The 19,620-nt window shown below is 42.6% G+C and overlaps 1 protein-coding gene across 1 annotated transcript in view; it reads right to left on the reverse strand.

The window, feature by feature from the left end:
* GPR61 (G protein-coupled receptor 61) overlaps positions 1-18,410 on the reverse strand; it is a 227,958-nt gene extending 209,548 nt beyond the window's left edge. The window contains exon 1 of the mRNA XM_075333725.1: positions 18,389-18,410. The gene's annotated coding sequence lies outside the window, so the exon portion shown is untranslated. The remainder of the gene's footprint in view (positions 1-18,388) is intronic.
* Between the last annotated feature and the right edge of the window lie 1,210 nt (positions 18,411-19,620).

The following is a 19,620-nucleotide window of genomic DNA, read 5'->3' on the forward strand; positions in this document are numbered from 1 at the left end:
TTTACATTACATAATAATCAGCCCAGATTTAATTGATCCAGCCAAGCAGCTGGCAGAGCAGATGTCGAAAATGTTAAGCATGTTTCTTGGATTTTGCTACTGCGGTGAAGCACCATGCTCAAACCCTGGCTCAGTTAATCCCAGCAGATCCTGTACTCCCCACATTAGGTCACAGTTCTGGGGCCGAGACATCTCAGGAGCCCAAGGTTTCATTACCAGAATTTTTTTCTGGGGGCCATAAGCAAATTTTTAATTTTCGTTAAAGTTGCAAATTATATTTTCAGCTCAGACCTCTTTCTTCTGGAGATGAGTGGTCTCGGTTGGGCTTATTTATTTCTTTGCTTAGAGGAGATCCCCAGACATGGGCTTTCCCTTTCACTGAGGATTTCCTGGCCCATAACTCCGCTGAGGATTTTTTTTTGGACACTGGGGATTATTTATGATGAGCCAGATTGAGTCGCCATTGTAGAGTTAAACCTCAAGGCATTTACTCAATGTAAACTTCCTGCAAAGGAGTATTGTTCACAGTTTAGGCAGTGGACTATTGAGGTGGGGTGAAATGATGCTGCTTTGTGAAGTATGTTTTTGGATGTGCTGGCGGATCCCCTGAAAGACATGCTGGTGCATCAGTCACCGCCTCAAAGTCTGGAGGCCACTATGACTCTTTCCGTGCGTGTTGACAGAAGGCAACAAGAACGACTTCAGGATAAGACCCTTGCTAGAAGAGTGTGGTCTTCTCCAGAGTTACCTTCTTCTGCAGGGGAGGAGCCTATGCAATTGGCAGGAGTTGCCCCATCGCATGAACACAGATGTTGCCGTTGGGAAACGAAGACTATGCCTTCTCTGCAGTTCAGCTAAACATTTGGTGTGAGACTGCCCTCACCTAGAGCATTCAAGAAATGACCGCGCCTAGTTGGAGTAGGGGCTCCCCAACTAGGTGTACAGGTTTGCCTGTTTAAAAAAGTATTTTTTCCCATTGTGTTGACTTTTTGGGGAGGGTGGTAGAGGGTTGTGCCTTTGTCAATTGCGGGGCAGAAGTAAATTTTTAGACACCATTATGGCCAAGGCTTTGGGGATATCCCTCAGGTCTTTGGAACCAGCTATTAAGCTTACTTCGCCGCATAACTCCCCTCTCACTCAGTGTGTGGAAACTTGCACTGATTGTTCAGTTTCCCTTCAGGTGGGGGGTTAAAACAAAAGACAGGGTGCACAGCCGATCCAATAAGAAGAGGGGTGCAGCCTCTTGTGTGGAAGGCAAGAATCAAAAGAAGATAAAAAAACACACAAATAGGAAGCGCACATCCCAATAATAATAAAGATAATCAATAATTTTATTCAATCCAAGAAAAACCATACATGATAAAAATACTTAAAAAACATGTGAATATCAAAACGACCTTTAGGGGAAATAACATTAGCTCATGAGATCATATAGAACCATGGGCAATGGAAGACACTAAGATAATAAGAGACAGATGTACATAAAAAAGTAGAAATATGACTACCAAGAATATAACCCTGATTAACACAGTACAGAGCAATATATTCATGCATACAATAGCAACATATTGTCTACCTGAATACAATAATATGGAGAACATATGTGGATAGACAAATAAATGTTATAAAGTTCTATTCAGAGCGATCATTATAAGTAATAAACGCCCAATGAGCATGAGTGTCATACCTTCATTAAATATATGTGTCAAAATTGTAACATACTAAGACCAACAATAGATCATTAGAAATATGGTAGTACTATGACCATGAGTTCAATAGTATAGATAGAAATGCCTGCTGCCATGGAACCACACAATACATGATGTGTTACCCATCGGGCCCGGTATTCAAAAATGTAAAAGCTGCAGAACAACTATGCAGGCAGGGAGGCCAAGGGTGTGGAGCCACAGCTGACAGGAGGCAGCCATGAGCAGGATAAGGAATGAATGGAAAAATGAAATAAAAGGCCATAAGGAGCCCATGCGTTAGGCTGCTGAGCAGCTTCGCCAGGGGTGACTGTGATTGGAATCCACGGATCTACCTATACACATATACACAGGTGCTCAAAACAATCAAACCATTAGCAAGCAGGTATCAACATACCAGTGGATTGAATGGACACAGGAGCATGGACCGGAAGAAGGAATCCGGAGGTATAAACGATGCCAGTACCTCTAAAGGTTGAGCAAAGCTCTTAAACGATATGTGCAGGTGCAATTACATCATCATAGCTGGTCCACGGACATATTGCCAGACATATTTCAAGGAGAGACAAAACCTGAAATTACGTGTACAGTCACAGTTGCGTTACCTCATCAATATAGCACGCATGCACGGACATAGCAGCAAGAAGTATTCGATACATAGATGCAGCTGCCAGAAGAAGTATGGAAGCATGGTATCATGAAGACCATTACACAATTAAGTAAATGTAAGGTTAAAATACCAGTGTATAGACAAGTATGAATAAGGATACAGATGAACAGAGTGGGCACTTGGAACATGTGACCGAAAACCTAAACTCTTATGTGTGTGTGTGCAGCGGCAGACTGGAGTACCTGGGGCCCACCAGGAAAAATCAATCTTGGGGCCCACCAGCACCATGCAGTTACCGTACTGTATATAGCAGGGGTGGGATTCAAATTTTTAACAGGTTCTCTGTAAACCCCGCCCATTTGAAAACCACACCCATTCTGTAACCACACCCATTTTCACGCAATTTCCTCTACCAAAAAATACATGTAATTTAAAGTAAAATCTCCTTCCCCTCCAATACCGTCACTCTCCTGTCCAGCACCAGTTGTTCCAGTGACTGTCACTCTTATTATATTAAATGATTTTTCTACAGTTTTTAAAAATTATTACTAAAGGAGCCCTGCTAAAATAGGAATGGACGACCTTCCCCATACAGATCACATCCCATTATGGCATCTTTCCCCTGCAGATCCCATCCCATGTGGCTCCTTTCTCCCTGCAGATCCCATCCCATTATGGCCTCTTTCCCCTGCAGATCCCATCCCATGTGGCTCCTTTCTCCCTGCAGATCCCATCCCATTATGACCTCTTTTCCCTGCAGATCTCATCCCATTATGGCCTCTTTCCCCTGCAGATCCCATCCCATTATGGCCTCTTTTCCCCTACACATCCCATCCCATGTGGCTCCTTTCTCCCTACACATCCCATCCCATTATGGCCTCTTTCCCCATACAGATCCCATCCCATTATGGCCTCTTTTCCCCTGCAGATCCCATCCCATCATGGCCTCTTTCCCCCTGCAGATCTCATCCCATTATGGCCTCTTTCCCTTGCAGATCCCATCCCATTATGGCCTCTTTCCCCTGCAGATCCCATCCCATTATGGCCTCTTTCCCCTGCAGATCCCATCCCATTATGTCCTCTTTCCCCAGCAGATCCCATCCCATTATGGCCTCTTACCTCAGCAGATCACATCCCATGTGCTCCTTTTCCCATATAGCTGCCATCTTAATGCGGCTCCTCTCCCCATATAGTTACATATAGCTGCCATCTTATGTGGCCCCTCTCCCCATATAGCCACATATAGCTGCCATCTTAATGTGGCCCCTCTCCCCATATAGCCACATATAGCTGCCATCTTAATGTGGCCCCTCTCCCCATATAACCACATATAGCTGCCATCTTAATGTGGCCCCTCTCCCCATATAGCCACATATAGCTCCCATCTTAAGTGGCCTCTCCCAATAGTCACATATAGCTGCCATCTTAATGTGGCCCCTCTCCTCATATAGCCAAATATAGCTGCCATCTTATGTGGCCCCTCTCCCTGCATCTTTGGCTCACTGAGCGCTTACCTGCTCCAAGCATCGGTGGCCTCTCCTCTGTCTTCCATCCTCCGCGGCTCTCTGTACACTAAGGGTATGTGCGCACTAGGTGTTTTTTGTGCGTTTTTGGCAGCAGAAAAACGCACAAAAATGCACCCGCGGTAAAAACGCTATACGTTTTTACCACGTTTTTGGCTGCGTTTTTGCTCACTGCTTTTTTATGCGTTTTTTATCAGTGAACAATGCCATTAAAGATTGTTGAAAAAAAAGATCTGATGTCATTTCCTTCTTCAATATGTTCTTCATTCTCCACTAGTGTATGCAGGAGAGCAGACAGCTGCAGAACTACAAGGCTCAGCATGCTCCATCCAGGACTGTATGCAGGAGTTTTTTGCCCTCCAAAAAAATGACGTGGGCTTCGCCATATTTTTGTATGCTAGCCAGGTACAGCAGGCAGCTATGGGCTGCCCCCAACCCCCAGCTGCCTACTTGTACCCGACTGTGAACAAAAAATATAGGGAAGCCCTTTTTTTTTATTTCATGAATTTCATTAAATAATAAAAAAAAAAATGACGTGGTCTTCGCCATATTTTTGAGTCCAGCCAGGTACAACTAGGCAGCTGGGGATTGGAATCCGCAGTGCAGGGTGCCCAAGCTTTCTGGGCACCCCCTCTGCGAATTGCAGTCCGCAGCCACCCCAGAAAATGGCGCTCTCATAGTAGCGCCATCTTCTGGCGCTGTATCCAACTCTTCCAGCTGCCCTGATGTCGGGTGGCTCGCTGGGTAATAATGGGGTTAGAGCTAGCTGTATATTATCAGCTGGCCCTAAGCCCAAAATTCATGGTGTCACGCCAATATTAGACATGGCCACCATGAATTTCTAGTAAAGATAAAAAAAAAAAAAACACAACACACAGAAAAATATTTTTATTAGAAATAAAACACAACACAATTAGTGACTCCATCTTTATTGAAATAAAGAACCCCACTCCGCAGTTATCCTGGGTCAGGGTCCCGCGCCGTCCAATCCAGATCCAATATCATCTGATCATTTGCTGGAAAGCAGAGAGATCAGATGATGTGTCAGGATCAAGGATGTGAATTCCATCACACATCAGCTGATTGTATAAAAGCAGTTTATACAATCAGCTGATGCATCAGTGCAAAAAAAAAAAAGAAAAAAAACCCCACACACTTCTGTGCAGACTCCAATCAATGCAGGACCCGGCGGTAATCAGCTGATAAAGTCTCCTGACGGCATCAGCTGATAGTTTAGCCGGCCGGGTAGTAAAAAGCCGGCGTCACCGCGGTCACTATCACTGTCAGCTGATTCCATCAGGTGACCGCATCAGGTGATCAGCGCCTGGTCCTGCAGCTATCGGAGGTGTCCCGGCCGTCTGCACACAGCCGGAGCCGCGGGTACCGGGAGCGGACATGGCACCGGGAGGCTGCAGACAGGTGAGTATGAGGGGCCCTGCTCACTCCCTGGGACCTCGCACCCCCCCTCCGGGGCCCCCGTACACCCTTCCTGGGCCCCTGCACTCCCACCCCGGGGCCCCTGCATGCTCTCTGGGCCCCCGCCCCCCCCCCGGGGCCTCTGCTCACTCTCCGGGCCCCCGCACCCCCCCCCCCCCGGGGCCCCTGCTCGCTGCCCGGGTCCCCGCACCCCCCCCGGGGCCCCTGCTCGCTCTCTGGGCCCCCGCAACCCCCCCGGGGCCCCTGCTCGCCCCCCAAGCCCCCGCACCCTCCCCCGGGGCCCCCGCCTTCTATACTCACGTGCTGCTGCTGCAGTCAGTGGGGTGACGCCGGTCCGTCCTCCGCCGCGCGCAGTGCGATGCTGCCAGCACCTGCACAGGAAGGAAGCAGTCATCACTCTGAGACTGCTTCCTCCTGCAGTGTCGCTGCGCAGATGAGTCAGAGCGGCACTGACAGTGACAGCAGGCAGAGCAGGGAGATCGCTCTCCCTGCTTGCCGCTCCAGAGGGAATGGGATTGTCACTAATCATATCGGCAATGTGCCGATATGATTAGTGAAATTACCGGCCGGGGGGGCCTCTCACACACATCCATAGGGCACAGGAGGGGCAGGGGGGCGGGGCCTAGGGGGTGTGGCCATCAATAGCAGGGGCCCACCGGGGGTTTTCCCGACCTCCTGGTGGGCCAGTCCGCCCCTGTGTGTGTGTGTGTGTGTGTGTGTGTATATATTTATATATATATATATATATATATATATATATCTCAATGGTTCACAGTATATTTCCGATGTTATAGTACTGCATAGAGTCGGGTAACGCTACACAAAACTCATGTATGTAAGTTGATTTTTTTTTTTTCTCCTTTCCCCATGCCAATACCTATGGGTCAGAGCATGGGGAAGTGTAGAAATTCACAAATGTATTAGTATTAAATGGAGTCACGCAAACCACAGTGAAGAAGAGACCGAAAGTTCAAAAAGCGAGGTAAGCACATATCAGGATGTATGATAGACAGGGATCATTGATGAATACATTTACAATATTCCAAGGTAAGGTACATCAAAGGATGTTTGCACAAAGGTTGTCCATAAGAGATCGTAATATCCGTGAAGAAAAACGATCACAAATTTCATGAGTGTGATCAATAATCGTCAGTGTTAGACAATGAATGATGTAGACAGGTTCCAAGTTATGTAGTCCAAAGTCACCAAGCATCGTGAGATACTAAGTAACAGAGAACATCACGCAATCCAGAAGGAAGAATGAGAGAGGAGGGGGTTCCCAGACTGTGAAAAAAATAGATAAAGAATAGAATTTTAGTATATAAAAGTATATGAGCCATGACAAGGGCTGATATAATATAATCTAGCCCAAAAAGCCAGAAAATAGCAACTTCTCATTTAACCCCATAGGGGGTCAAGGATTTCAGATGGAAAATCCATTTGGCTTCGCAGCAAGGGTTTATACAGGGAGCCACCTCTTCCAGAATCCTGAATCTTCTGAAGACCTGAAAAAGTTTGGGCGCCCCTATTAATGTTAACCTTTTTTCTTTATAACAATTTGGGTTTTTGCAACAGCTATTTCAGTTTCATATATCTAATAACTGATGGACTCAGTAATATTTCTGGATTGAAATGAGGTTTATTGTACTAACAGAAAATGTGCAATCCGCATTTAAATAAAATTTGACCGGTGCAAAAGTATGGGCACCCTTATCAATTTCTTGATTTGAACACTCCTAACTACTTTTTACTGACTTACTAAAGCACTAAATTGGTTTTGTAACCTCATTGAGCTTTGAACTTCATAGGCAGGTGTATCCAATCATGAGAAAAGGTATTTAAGGTGGCCACTTGCAAGTTGTTCTCCTATTTGAATCTCCTATGAAGAGTGGCATCATGGCCTCCTCAAAACAACTCTCAAATGATCTGAAAACAAAGATTATTCAACATAGTTGTTCAGGGGAAGGATACAAAAAGTTGTCTCAGAGATTTAAACTGTCAGTTTCCACTGTGAGGAACATAGTAAGGAAATGGAAGAACACAGGTAAAGTTCTTGTTAAGCCCAGAAGTGGCAGGCCAAGAAAAATATCAGAAAGGCAGAGAAGAAGAATGGTGAGAACAGTCAAGGACAATTCACAGACCACCTCCAAAGACCTGCAGCATCATCTTGCTGCAGATGGTGTCAATTTGCATCGGTCAACAATACAGCGCACTTTGCACAAGGAGAAGCTGTATGGGAGAGTGATGCGAAAGAAGCCATTTCTGCAAGCACGCCACAAACAGAGTCGCCTGACGTATGAAAAAGCACATTTGGACAAGTCAGTTACATTTTGGAAGAAGGTCCTGTGGACAGATGAAACAAAGATTGAGTTGTTTGGTCATACAAAAAGGCGTTATGCATGGAGGCAAAAAAACACGGCATTCCAAGAAAAGCACTTGCTACCCACAGTAAAATTTGGTGGAGGTCCCATCATGCTTTGGGGCTGTGTGGCCAATGCCGGCACCGAGAATCTTGTTAAAGTTGAGGGTCGCATGGATTCAACTCAGTATCAGCAGATTCTTGACAATAATGTGCAAGAATCAGTGACGAAGTTGAAGTTACTCAGGGGATGGATATTTCAGCAAGGCAATGATCCAAAACACCGCTCCAAATCTACTCAGGCATTCATGCAGAGGAACAATTACAATGTTCTGGAATGGCCATCCCAGTCCCCGGACCTGAATATCATTGAACATCTGTGGGATGATTTGAAGCGTGCTGTCCATACTTGGCGACCATCAAACCTAATTGAACTGCAATTGTTTTGTAAACAGGAATGGTCAAATATACCTTCATCCAGGATCCAGGAACTCATTAAAAGCTACAGGAAGCGACTAGAGGCTGTTATTTTTGCAAAAGGAGGATCTACAAAATAGTAATGTCACTTTTATGTTGAGGTGCCCATACTTTTGCATCGGTCAAATTTTGTTTAAATGCGGATTGCACATTTTCTGTTAGTACAATAAACCTCATTTCAATCCAGAAATATTACTGAGTCCATCAGTTATTAGATATATGAAACTGAAATAGCTGTTGCAAAAACCCAAATTGTTATGAAGAAAAAAGGTTAACATTAATAGGGGTGCCCAAACTTTTTCATATGACTGTATACCTTGCATATCTCTACTGGGGCCAAAATGATGTGATAAAAAATGAGAGGCCACTGATGTAATCATTTTACTTTTTTTGAGGTCCGAATTTGCAAGGTTGATGGTAGATTTATGTTTTTGGATCCGTTTTCTCAATTCTTGAGATGTCTGGCCTACAGAAACCTTGGGGCAAGAAAAAAATGATAGCGTATGTAACATTAGTGGGTTTGCATTTGATATATGTACTCAGTGAGTGTTCCTTGTGATCCGCGGGATTAAGAAGATTGTTCCGAGTTGGAGTCATGTAGGGACATATATTACAGGACTCACACGGGAATGATCCCTTCAGCACCAATCCCCTATTAAGTTTTTGGGTCGGTCTCCAGAAGTTGTTGAGGATAAGAATTAAGTAACCAAAAATACTTAATTCAGCCATTTCATAGACTCAAATATATAGTTTAGTTGATGTAACCTAACTATTGTGAATGTTAGTTATGTTTTGGCTGCTGGGAGGCTCCCTCTGGTGGCCAGGAATGGTTTGGACTTGGACCAGGTGTGTTGTGCAGTGGGTGTTTCCTTTGCTAACTCTCTGCATATTTAAGTCCTGGTCTGATTGCAGGCTGTTGCCGGATGTCAGTTGTTCTTTGTATCTCCAGCCTGCTTAATCCTGCTTTACACCACATCTACTCCAGATAAGTGCTTGCTCTTTATTTATTGTCTGGTTCTTTTGCTTATCTGGGTTTGTCATTTGTTGTGGTTGGTTTCAGTTTATTTCCTTCCAGGGATTTTCCCCCTCAGTGGATTGTTGAGGAACTCCCTGCAGTTCTGTGTGGAGTATAGCTCCTTTGGGTCCATGTGTTTGTGGCTTGTTGAATTTGTTATAATTCTTGTTTTCTGTTCATTGGTATGACAAGGGCACCTGGTATAGGACGGAGTTCAGATCGAGCGATCTGAGGGCCTTTTTGTACTATCAGGAAGTTGGTATTTTGCAGGGTTTTTCTCTGGCCACCATCAGTCCCTTTCCTGTCCTTTCCTATTTTAGTCAGTGGGGGCCTCACCTTTTGCTAATCCTGTCATCTACCTGTGTATTGTGTTTTTCCTATATCACCACAGTCTTTGAATGTGGGGGGCTTGCTATTCTTGTCTATTTTCTGAGGCAGAGAGTTATTCATCTTTCCTACCTTTAGGATAGTTAGTTTTCTGGCTGGGTTCGCGGTGCACAGGATGTTAGTTCACCCCTCGGCTACTTCTAGTTGTGATGGTTAGTAAGGGGATGGCGGCCAGATTAGTTGCCAATGCTCTTGTCACCTTTTGGCAATGATTTGTGGTGGTCTTCCATGGTTCCGGATCATAACACCTAACACACATATTTATGAATGTTTTTGCTTCTTACTAACACATATATATACATATATAGATATATATATACTGCATATTTAGTGATTTTCCTTAATATAATATACCAGCACATGTAACTTAAAGATGGCACCTACATCCTGGACAACTCCCAAAGAAGTTGAGGAACAAAGGAATTCCTAAAGTTCGGAACAACTAATTCAGCAGAGACTATGCAAATTCCTATATATCCTGAGTCCAGCCTGCGATACTTGATTGGACTGTATTTTGTCTACACCCTTCACTTCTCTAGAGCTATAAAAAGTTTCAAACAGTAAAGAGAATCAGAATCTCACTGGCGTCAGTCATGGCGAGAAGGTTCATAATAACCAATTTAAGTCTGTTATTTCTTTCTCGTGTGCACACATGACATTATAATCTGAACACAGCAGTCAGACCTTAAGAGACCCATTGTAGTCTCACCTCAACAGCTGGCGCTACAATCGTGGGGCCACCGAAAGAAAAATTTGGCTAAATTTCCCTTCCGGATCCAGGAGGCTGCTTCCAAGTAACAAAGAATCGCCCAACAATGAGAATTGATCACTCTCAAAAACCACAGGTGTGTTGTTTTGCCTGTGGGTCGGGAGGTTTTCGGTGAAAGGTTTGGTCTCTGATCTGGAAAAGAGATTACACTGCAGGCCTATAGTGTGCCTATTTTTTGCCGTTGGCCTAGAAAAAAGGAAGAACTCAGACTCCCTGAGTGCTGGGTGTAGGTCATTAAACAGGATCTGACTGCTTGTGTGTTACAGAGCTGATAGACGGAACAGGAGAAGCAGGGACTAGAGAGGAATTTTTTAGCAGCCGAGGGGGGAAAAAAGGAGGGTGGTCAGTGCATGGAGCTGCAAACAGGGAGACGCAGGGGGCTAGTGAGCAGCAGCTGCCCACAGCCTCGGCCATAGCACTGCCCACAGCCTTAGTGGACTGACATCTGTGACTCATTAAGGACAGGAGAAGAAAGCAAAGGGGGTCAACAATTACCCACGGCTGTTTGACTTAGACAGAGAGATGGGGGCTGGGGGCTCCACAGTGTAATTTCTCCACTCTGACTCAGTCCTCAAAGGGTTAATTTACTGCAGGTGTTAGAAGAATCAGGCAGAGAGAAGGGGGTTCAATTACCCATGTAGCTGCAGTCTTTACACAGAGAGCGGGAGGAGGGAACAAGCAGGGGGGTCACTGGGCTAGTATAGAAGACATCAAGGGGGCTGAGAGTTGCAGCCTTGACAGTTTGTTTTGGATTTGAACAGAAGTGTGGGAACTAGCGATCCCCCTGTGTTTAATATAACACATTCACTGTTCATAAGAGCAAGGAGGGGGAAGGGTTCAGGTGAATGATAGTGTTAGAATCAGCGTATTCCCCTGTGTATTCATACACGTGCCACTGTTGTGATTGGGTATTAGAAAGATACGCAACGAGGTGGGAAAGAATTCAAATTGGAGTTGGCCAATCCAATTAGAGCACTATGTATACTCTGTTCAAGAAGAGATTGTTTTTTCCTACAGGAGCTGATAATTGCAAGAGGTTGTATAAATTGGTGACTTACGATGGACATGGGTAGTGTAAAGAATCTATGATGAGATTGTGAAGTGATCAATTCCTAGCTTAGTTCTTAAAACTGCTCGTAACTGGGATCTTTCAAACATAGAGAAACTGGAGCAGATACAACCCCCCCATCTGGAAGGTGGGGGTAGGCAGCTCCTCATGAGTTGCAGAGAAGAAAAGAAAAAAAAACAAAAAACTGACCAAGTGTTAAATGTACATGTAATTGTGCTAGGTTTTCTATCTTAAGAGCACCTTTTGATAATTAGGAGATTTTTGGGGGATTCTTTTAGTGTAGTGAGAATATTGAGAGTTTACAAGTACAAAATTTGTTATTTTGAATCCCTTGTCCTACATAGGAATCATGCATAAATGTAGGCATTTATAGAATAGCAGCCTATAGTAGAGCGCATAAATGCATAATAATGTAGACCCTCCCCATATACACCAAGCTTAGCCAGGCACCTCTCAATGGTTCTTTGTCCAAAGTTCTCAACCCATCCCCTTTAAACTTTTTTTTCCCTTTTTTAGGGGAGGGTAGAGGTGTTCTCTGGTATACATAACTAACACATTTGAATAAGTATAAAATAGTATATTTGCTTACTCAGCTATCCAATAAATGCAAGTCAGAGATAAATAAGTGAACATTTTTAAAGAATTTGTAAATAGAAAGAAGTAACTGCCCACATAAAACTATTGGTATTTTAAAAGTCCAGCAGCATTATATCTTAAAAAAAAAAAAGAATAGAGGTAGGTAAATACATATCTTTGTACCGTGTTAGCTAATCTAAAAATCTTAAAAGACTTACCCCAATGATATCAGAAGGTATTATATCCATTTGTAAAAGAATTAAACAATACATCCAAAGAGCAGAGCTGGACGTTAAGAAGGCTGCCTGGAGTTTAATATAGAGGGAATGAGAATGGAATGGGACCCCTCCCGAGAAGAGTTCGTTTAACCCTTTAAATTCAGGATTTTACATTTTTAGTTTCCTGCTCGTACCCGAATGATTAAATTAACCTTATAGGGAAAATTAGATTTCTTGAGATATGCGAATTAGTTTTTGTGTTGTTTTGTTTTTTATGGCGATTTATTCGAACAATATATTTTTAATTTGGGACTCTGCATACAGACTGCCGGTATTTTATTAATTGTTAACATAGTAACATAGTTTGTAAGGCGGAAGGAAGAAATTATGTCCATCTAGTTCAGCCTATTTTTAGTGCAGCTGTTCTGCAGTGTTGAACCAGGGGAAGGTAAAAACCCACAGCGTAGGAGCCAATTTTCTTCATAGGGAAAAATATTCTTTCCTGACTCCTAAGCTGGGTCAACTATCTACCTGTAATACTATGTTAGTCATAACCTTCTATACTGTTGCTTTCAAGAAAAGCATCCATTCCTCTCTTAAATTCATTCAGTGAGTTGGCCATCACCACTTCCTCAGGAAGAGAGTTTCAGAGCCTCACTGCTCTTACTGTGAAGAACCCTTTTCTATGCTGATGTAGACATTTTCTTTCCTCCAATTGAAAAAAATGCCCCCTTGTTCTGGTCACAGTCCTTGGTACAAACAGATCATGGGAGAGATCTCTGTACTGCCCTCTGATATACTTGTACATATTTAGATAAAAGATAAAAAATGTGAATGACCCTTATTTTTCCCTATTAAAAATCAAGAAAAATTAAAATAAATATCAGTAAAAAATCTATTGATATATAAAATTAATCAACACGATTTGCAAATGCTGTAGAAAAAAAAAAATACCAGAATTACATTTTTTCAGGTAATGAAGATCCACCAAAAAAGTAACAAGAAGCGATTTAAACATTATATGTAATTTAAAATTGTATTAATAAAAATGTCAGCTCACCACACAGAATAGAAGCTCTCCCACAGCTCTGTCAATGTAAAAATTAAAGCTTTACATAACTCAGGAAATGGTGACACAAATGCATTTTTTGTCCTAGAAATTTCCAAATCTTTCACCCTTAAATAAGAAAGACTATACTAGTTTAGTATTACAATAATTGCACTGACGTATAAAGTCATATGACCAGGTCTTTTTCCAGCACTAAGAACACCAAGAAAACAAAACTGAAAAGACTATTTCACAATTGCACTTTTTCGTAATATCACCGCACTCAGATTTTTTTCCATTTTCTATTGCATTGAATGGTCAAATGAACGGAGTCATTTAAAACTATTTAAAAAAACGTATGGCTTTGGTAAAAGTGGAGAATAAAAATCCAAACACATATAACTAGAAAGTTAACCAGGTAGGAAAGGGTTAAAAATAATTACATGGGAAAATATGCATATTTGGTATCACTGCATCCGTAAAAAGTCTAGACTGTAAAAATATAAAATGAATTAACCCAAACAGTTAATGCCATAAAAAAAAAGTCAAATTGTCTCTCCAGTAAAGGAGACAAACTCTAGCACAGCGCCACCTATTGGAAGTAGCGATCCTAAAAGTCACAAGTGGATTTTCGACAATCCTTTGCAATATGACTCAGGATATATAAGCCAGATCAGAATCCCAATTTGCAGACACGGTGTTTCGGGGTGCTTGCCCCTCATCAGTGCAAAGTATGGGGGTGTCTGATCTGGCTCATGAGAAAGCTATGTGGGGACCACGGGGGAACACTATTCTCCTTAAGGAGACTTTGCAAGCCAGTCTGGCTGCCAGGTAAGGGGACTTATAGCTGCAATGCCCCTAAAATTCCACGGGGGAACACTATTCTCCTTAAGGAGACTTTGCAAGCCAGTCTGGCTGCCAGGTAAGGGGACTTATAGCTGCAATGCCCCTCTGGGAAATATTCAAATTGTCTCTCCAGTAAAGGAGACAAACTCTAGCACAGCGCCACCTATTGGAAGTAGCGATCCTAAAAGTCACAAGTGGATTTTCGACAATCCTTTGCAATATGACTCAGGATATAAAAAAAAAGGAAAGCCAGAATTTAGATTTTTTTTGGCCTCCCCGTTTCTCTAAACACAAGGCAATAAAACGTTATTAAAATATTGCATGTGACCTAGAATAGTATCAATAAAAAATTCAGCTCACCATGACAAAAAAAATAAAGTCGGCAAACAGCTCTATACCCAGAAAAATAGAAATGTTATAGATCTCCAAAAATGGCAACCCAGAACACATTCCGATTTTTTTTTATATGAGTTTCGTACTAATCTGCCGAATTATGTTGGCATGCCATTTGTACTGGCCAATAAACACTGTAAAACACAACCAAAAAAGCAATGGTGGTCTTTCACCATTTCACTAAACTTCAAATTTTATCCCATTTTTCAGCACAGTATATGGTAACGTGAATAATGTTATTCATAACTAAAACTCATCTCTAGGGATGAATGGACCCATGGAAATTCGGGTTCACCAACTTTAGTTAAAATTCCGGTTTGGGACCCGGAATTGACCCAAACTTGACCCTGGACGCCGAACCTCATATAAAGTCAATAGGGACCCAAACTTTGATGCTGTAAAATGGCTGTAAAATGGTCGTAGTAAGGGCTATGGGCTGCAAAAAGAAGGAAAATTGGGGTAATAGTAGTACAATTGCAAAGGGAAACAAATGTGGATAGGGAATAATAAAAAAAAAAAAAAATGACGTGCATAGGGCCCTCCTACCATGAAGGACAGCATAGAGAATCATCCCTTGTTGTCCAACAAGTAAAAAGTAACAAGATAGCTGCAAAAAAAAGCAAAATCAGGGCAAGAGCAAGACAATTGCCCTGCAAACAAATGTGCATAGGGAATAAATAATTTTAAAAAATGGGGTCTCCCCTATTTTTGATAGCCAGCACAGGTAGAGCAGACCGCTTGGCTGGTTATCAAAAATTGTATAAAAAATTAAAGGGACCCCACACCACTTTTTTAAATTATTTATTTTCTATCCACATTTATTTGCAGGGCAATTGTCTTGCTCTTATTCCGATTTTGATATTATTTTTGCAGCCCCCTTGTCACAATGTTACTTGTTGGATTACAAGGGATAGGGGCTCCTATGCTGTCCCTCATGCTAGGGTGCCTGATACTATCCCTAATCTCAGTGATACTTCTAATGGTGGAGACACCTGGGTCCTGTTCCTAGCCCTGCTCTTGAACAGACCTAGTCTGATTTCCCCCTCCCCCCATCTGGGAAGGACAGGGCAGAAGTGTGATTTTAACCAAAACTCTGACACGCTGCACACAAACACACAGGATAGGAAAATAAGAGATTCAGGAGAAAAATAAGAGCAAGAAGAAAACAACAAAAGACAACTGGGGTAAACTCAACAACCGCACAAAGCAATAAGAACTACCAACACGAAAAAGTCTTGGACACCACACCAAATAAACTAAAACAAGCTATAGCTGGCATAGGTGAAAGGACCCAGGCAGTATATATAGGTGGGGAGCAGATGTGATAGGCTCCCTCACAACAGCTGACCAAAGGGAGCATACCAGCAGACCAGAAGAGATTAACTGTTGCTAGCTTGCCTATGAATTAGCACACAGCAGTTCGGCCACCAAGTCTGCCTGCATTGCCCCCAGACACCAGACAATCTCTAAGGCAGAGTGTCAGAATCTGCAATCTGAATAGAACCTGATGCCGCCATGACAGTTGGCGAAGTTAGTGAAAATCTCCATGTGACACCCCTAGCCATTACTATAACCATTTTACAGCACCAAAGTTCAGGTACCTATTGACTTATATGAGGTTCGGGGATCCAGGGTCAAGTCCAAATAATTTAAAAACCCGAGAAAGGTCCCCCCTATTTTTGATAACCAGCCAAGGTAAAGCAGACAGCTGGGAGCTGATATTATCATGGTTATTTGGTCCTTCCCAGCCTACAAATAGCAGCCGCTTCAGAAGTGGCACGTGCATTAGACGTGCCAATCCTGGTGCTTTGACCAGCTCTTCTCAATTGCCCTGGTGCGTGCCAATCAAAGTAGTACTTTTTGGTTTAATGTCAGCTGTGAATTGACAGCTATCTTGAAGTCCATTGGTTAGTAATGTAGAGGCATCTATTAGACACCCCCATTACTAACCCGGTAAGTATACAGTTAAAAAACACACACACACACACACACGAATAAAATAGTTTATTTCATTAAAAACACTTCCACAATCCCTCGTTCACCAAGTTACCAAGGCATTTCAACAAACTTTATTAACATGCTAACAGCACCCAAACTTTGAACTTGGACATGGACTTCCGAGGTTTTGCTGTCAATTGCAGCATTCCGCAATTTTTTTCTAATGCCGAATCAACATGAGAAAAAAAACGTTGATCAGCACAGCTCTGCTCCATAGTATAACATATCCAATAAAACATCAGATAGCACTTGTGTGTTTTCTTAATAATAACATTTATTCACTTATATAGCGCTATTAACCCTTTACATAACCCTTTACATGCATCAGCAACACTATCTCTATTGGGGCTCACAATCTTAGGTCCCTATCAGTATGTCTTTGGATTGTGGGAGGAAACCAGAGGAAACCCACGCAAACAGAGAGAACATACAAACTCTTTGCAGATGTTGTTCTTGGTGGGATTTGAAACCAGGACCCCAGCGCTGCAAGGCTGCAGTGCTAACCACTCAGCCACCGTGCTGCCCTGTATGCAAATGTGAACATATACTTAAAATGGTACAAGAATCTTGGCTGTAATCATGAACCAACTAGAGTTATGGTTACTTAAAGTGAAAGTAGAGAATATGAGCTGACAAACACACAAATACAGCAGTGCTGAGGAAGAGGAACTAAGGAGCTTTAAAATGAGCCTCGAGTCGCTTATAGAGAGGTGAGTCAGGCTGAGATATGACCATTAATAGCCAGGAGATATCTAATTTGTCTTTGGCTACTGAGTTGCAATCCTGCAAGGTTGTATGATGAGATATGTTCTGGGCAAGGAAAGAGTTAAAAAGGTGCTCACTTTTTAAGAACTTTTTTTTACTTATTTGGAGCTAAAAATCATTTTCCCAATTGGGTTTAATTAAAAATGTAGCTCTTTTTTGGCTTTTGTTTTCCTGCACATTCAAGTTTGATGAGGTCAGTGGTGATAAATCAGCTGAGAGGAGCTCAGATTTCTACACTCTCCCATCAGGCAATGAGAGCAAGCTCGCTGATGATTTCTTGGTTATCTCCAATAGGCAGTGCAACAAATAGGCTATAGAAGGCAAATGGTCCAAACGTTTTAAGGACACTCAATTTCAAAATTTATTTATAGTCCTAAATACATGCATCTAAGTAAAAATAACAATAATATCCTCAAGGGTGGACTACGCATAGAGTCTGGTCTTAAGGCCCCGTTACACACAACGACGTATCTAATGATATATCGCCGGGGTCACGGATTCCGTGATGCACATCCGGCATCGTTAGCGACGTCGTTGCGTATGACACCAACGAACGGCCGTTAACGATCAAAAATACTCACCTTATCATTGATCGTTGACACGTCGTTAATTTTCAAAAAATCATTCATTGTTGCAGGACGGAGGTTGTTCGTCATTCCCGAGGCAGCACACATTGCTACGTGTGACTCCTCGGGAACGACGAACTGCAGCTTACCTGCGGACGCCGGCAATGCGGAAGGAAGGAGGTGGGCGGGATGTTACGTCCCGCTCATCTCCGCCCCTCCGCTTCTATTGGACGGCCGTTTAGTGACACCGCTGTGACGCCGCATGAACCGCCCGCTTAGAAAGGAGGCAGTTCGCCGGCAACAGCGACTTTGCTAGGCAGGTAAGTCCGTGTGATGGCTCCTAACGATTTGCCCGTGACGCACAAACGACGGGGGTGGGTGCTTTCACAAGCAATATCGCTAGCGATATCGCTGCGTGTAAAGCCCCCTTTAATGGCCATGATGGGTGCTGTAAAAGAATAATCTCCAAAATTGTTCTATAATGTCTGTATGAAAAATGCAAAAGAATTTTTATTATGCTTATATTATAAAATAAATGTTTTAAAGGATATTACTCTGGGTTGGCCAGTGATTACGCCAGTGATTATGGAAAAACGAAAAAGTGTAATTATTAAAGATAAACTTACCCAGCAAAGCACAATGTTCATTTCATGAGGTCAAATGATTCTTTATCCATGAAATGTCTTTTTCCATCTTCCAGAGCAACTGGTTGTGTTGAAGCAGAAGATTTTATCTCGGCTTTTATATCCAAGCACTTACTTTAAAACCTAAAAGAATTAAGGAGGGAGTCGTAAAGTCACAGAGAGCAGATGTACGGCAGTTTCCAACTTTTGTGGTTTCTAAATGACCATTAACATGTTTTTGACATTTCTGTCAGTAAAAGCCTTATATGTCCATCAATTTAATCACTTCCATGAAGGAAATTAATGGTATGGTAATTTTACAACTGAAGGAAATGTGTCTTCAGAAAATGAGGTTATTTAATTCAATTTTTCATAAACATACAATATATTTTTTTCTAATTGTTGGTCTTATTTGTTTCAAATTTTAAGTAAACATACAGTGCCTTGCAAAACTATTCATACCCCATGAACTTTTCTACATTGTTCCATGTTACACCCATAAATTTAAGTGTATTTTCTTGTGATTCTATGTGGCATACCAACACAAAGTAGCTACTATTTGTGAAGTGTAAAGACAATGATTAGTGATGAGCGAGTAGTAAAAAGCTCGGGTGCTCGAGGCTCGGGCCGAGCAACCCAAGATACTCGTGTACTCGGCCCGAGCACCGAGCCAAATGTTATCCTATGGGAGACCCGAGTATTTTTGTGAAATGACCCCCCGGCAGCATGTAGAAACCCTAAAAATGTCACAAAAGTCTCAGAAGAGTGCTCAAATGACATGGCAACAGCATGGGGAAGACCCCTTGAAGCATTTATCACTCAAAAGTCACAGCTGTGAACAATTTTGTCCGCGTTTTACGCCATTTTTACGGACTCACCAGAAAACCTTCCAAAATGACACCAAAATGAATTTTTATGGCGGAAATGTTAAGGGCACATACCCAATAGTGAGATAGAGCTGGTGTATGTTACTTTTTGAGATTAATACATGAAAGATTTTACGTAAAACATTGTGTGGCACTCCGATGTCCAAAACGCACGTTTTGTGCTTTTTACTAGCGATGTCGGTCATTTTTTTTTTCATTCTATCTCCCGTCGGTCGGTCTCGCTCTGTCGGTCTCTCTCTGTCTTGTCTGTCCCCCTCTCACAGTCTGTCGGTCATTCTCCCCCCTCTCTCTTACTTACCGTTCCCCGATCACTGCCGCGGCGCTGCACGGCTGTTCACTAAACTCCGG

The sequence above is a fragment of the Anomaloglossus baeobatrachus genome, chromosome 2 (assembly GCF_048569485.1).
Source record: "Anomaloglossus baeobatrachus isolate aAnoBae1 chromosome 2, aAnoBae1.hap1, whole genome shotgun sequence".
Classification (NCBI taxonomy): domain Eukaryota; kingdom Metazoa; phylum Chordata; class Amphibia; order Anura; family Aromobatidae; genus Anomaloglossus; species Anomaloglossus baeobatrachus.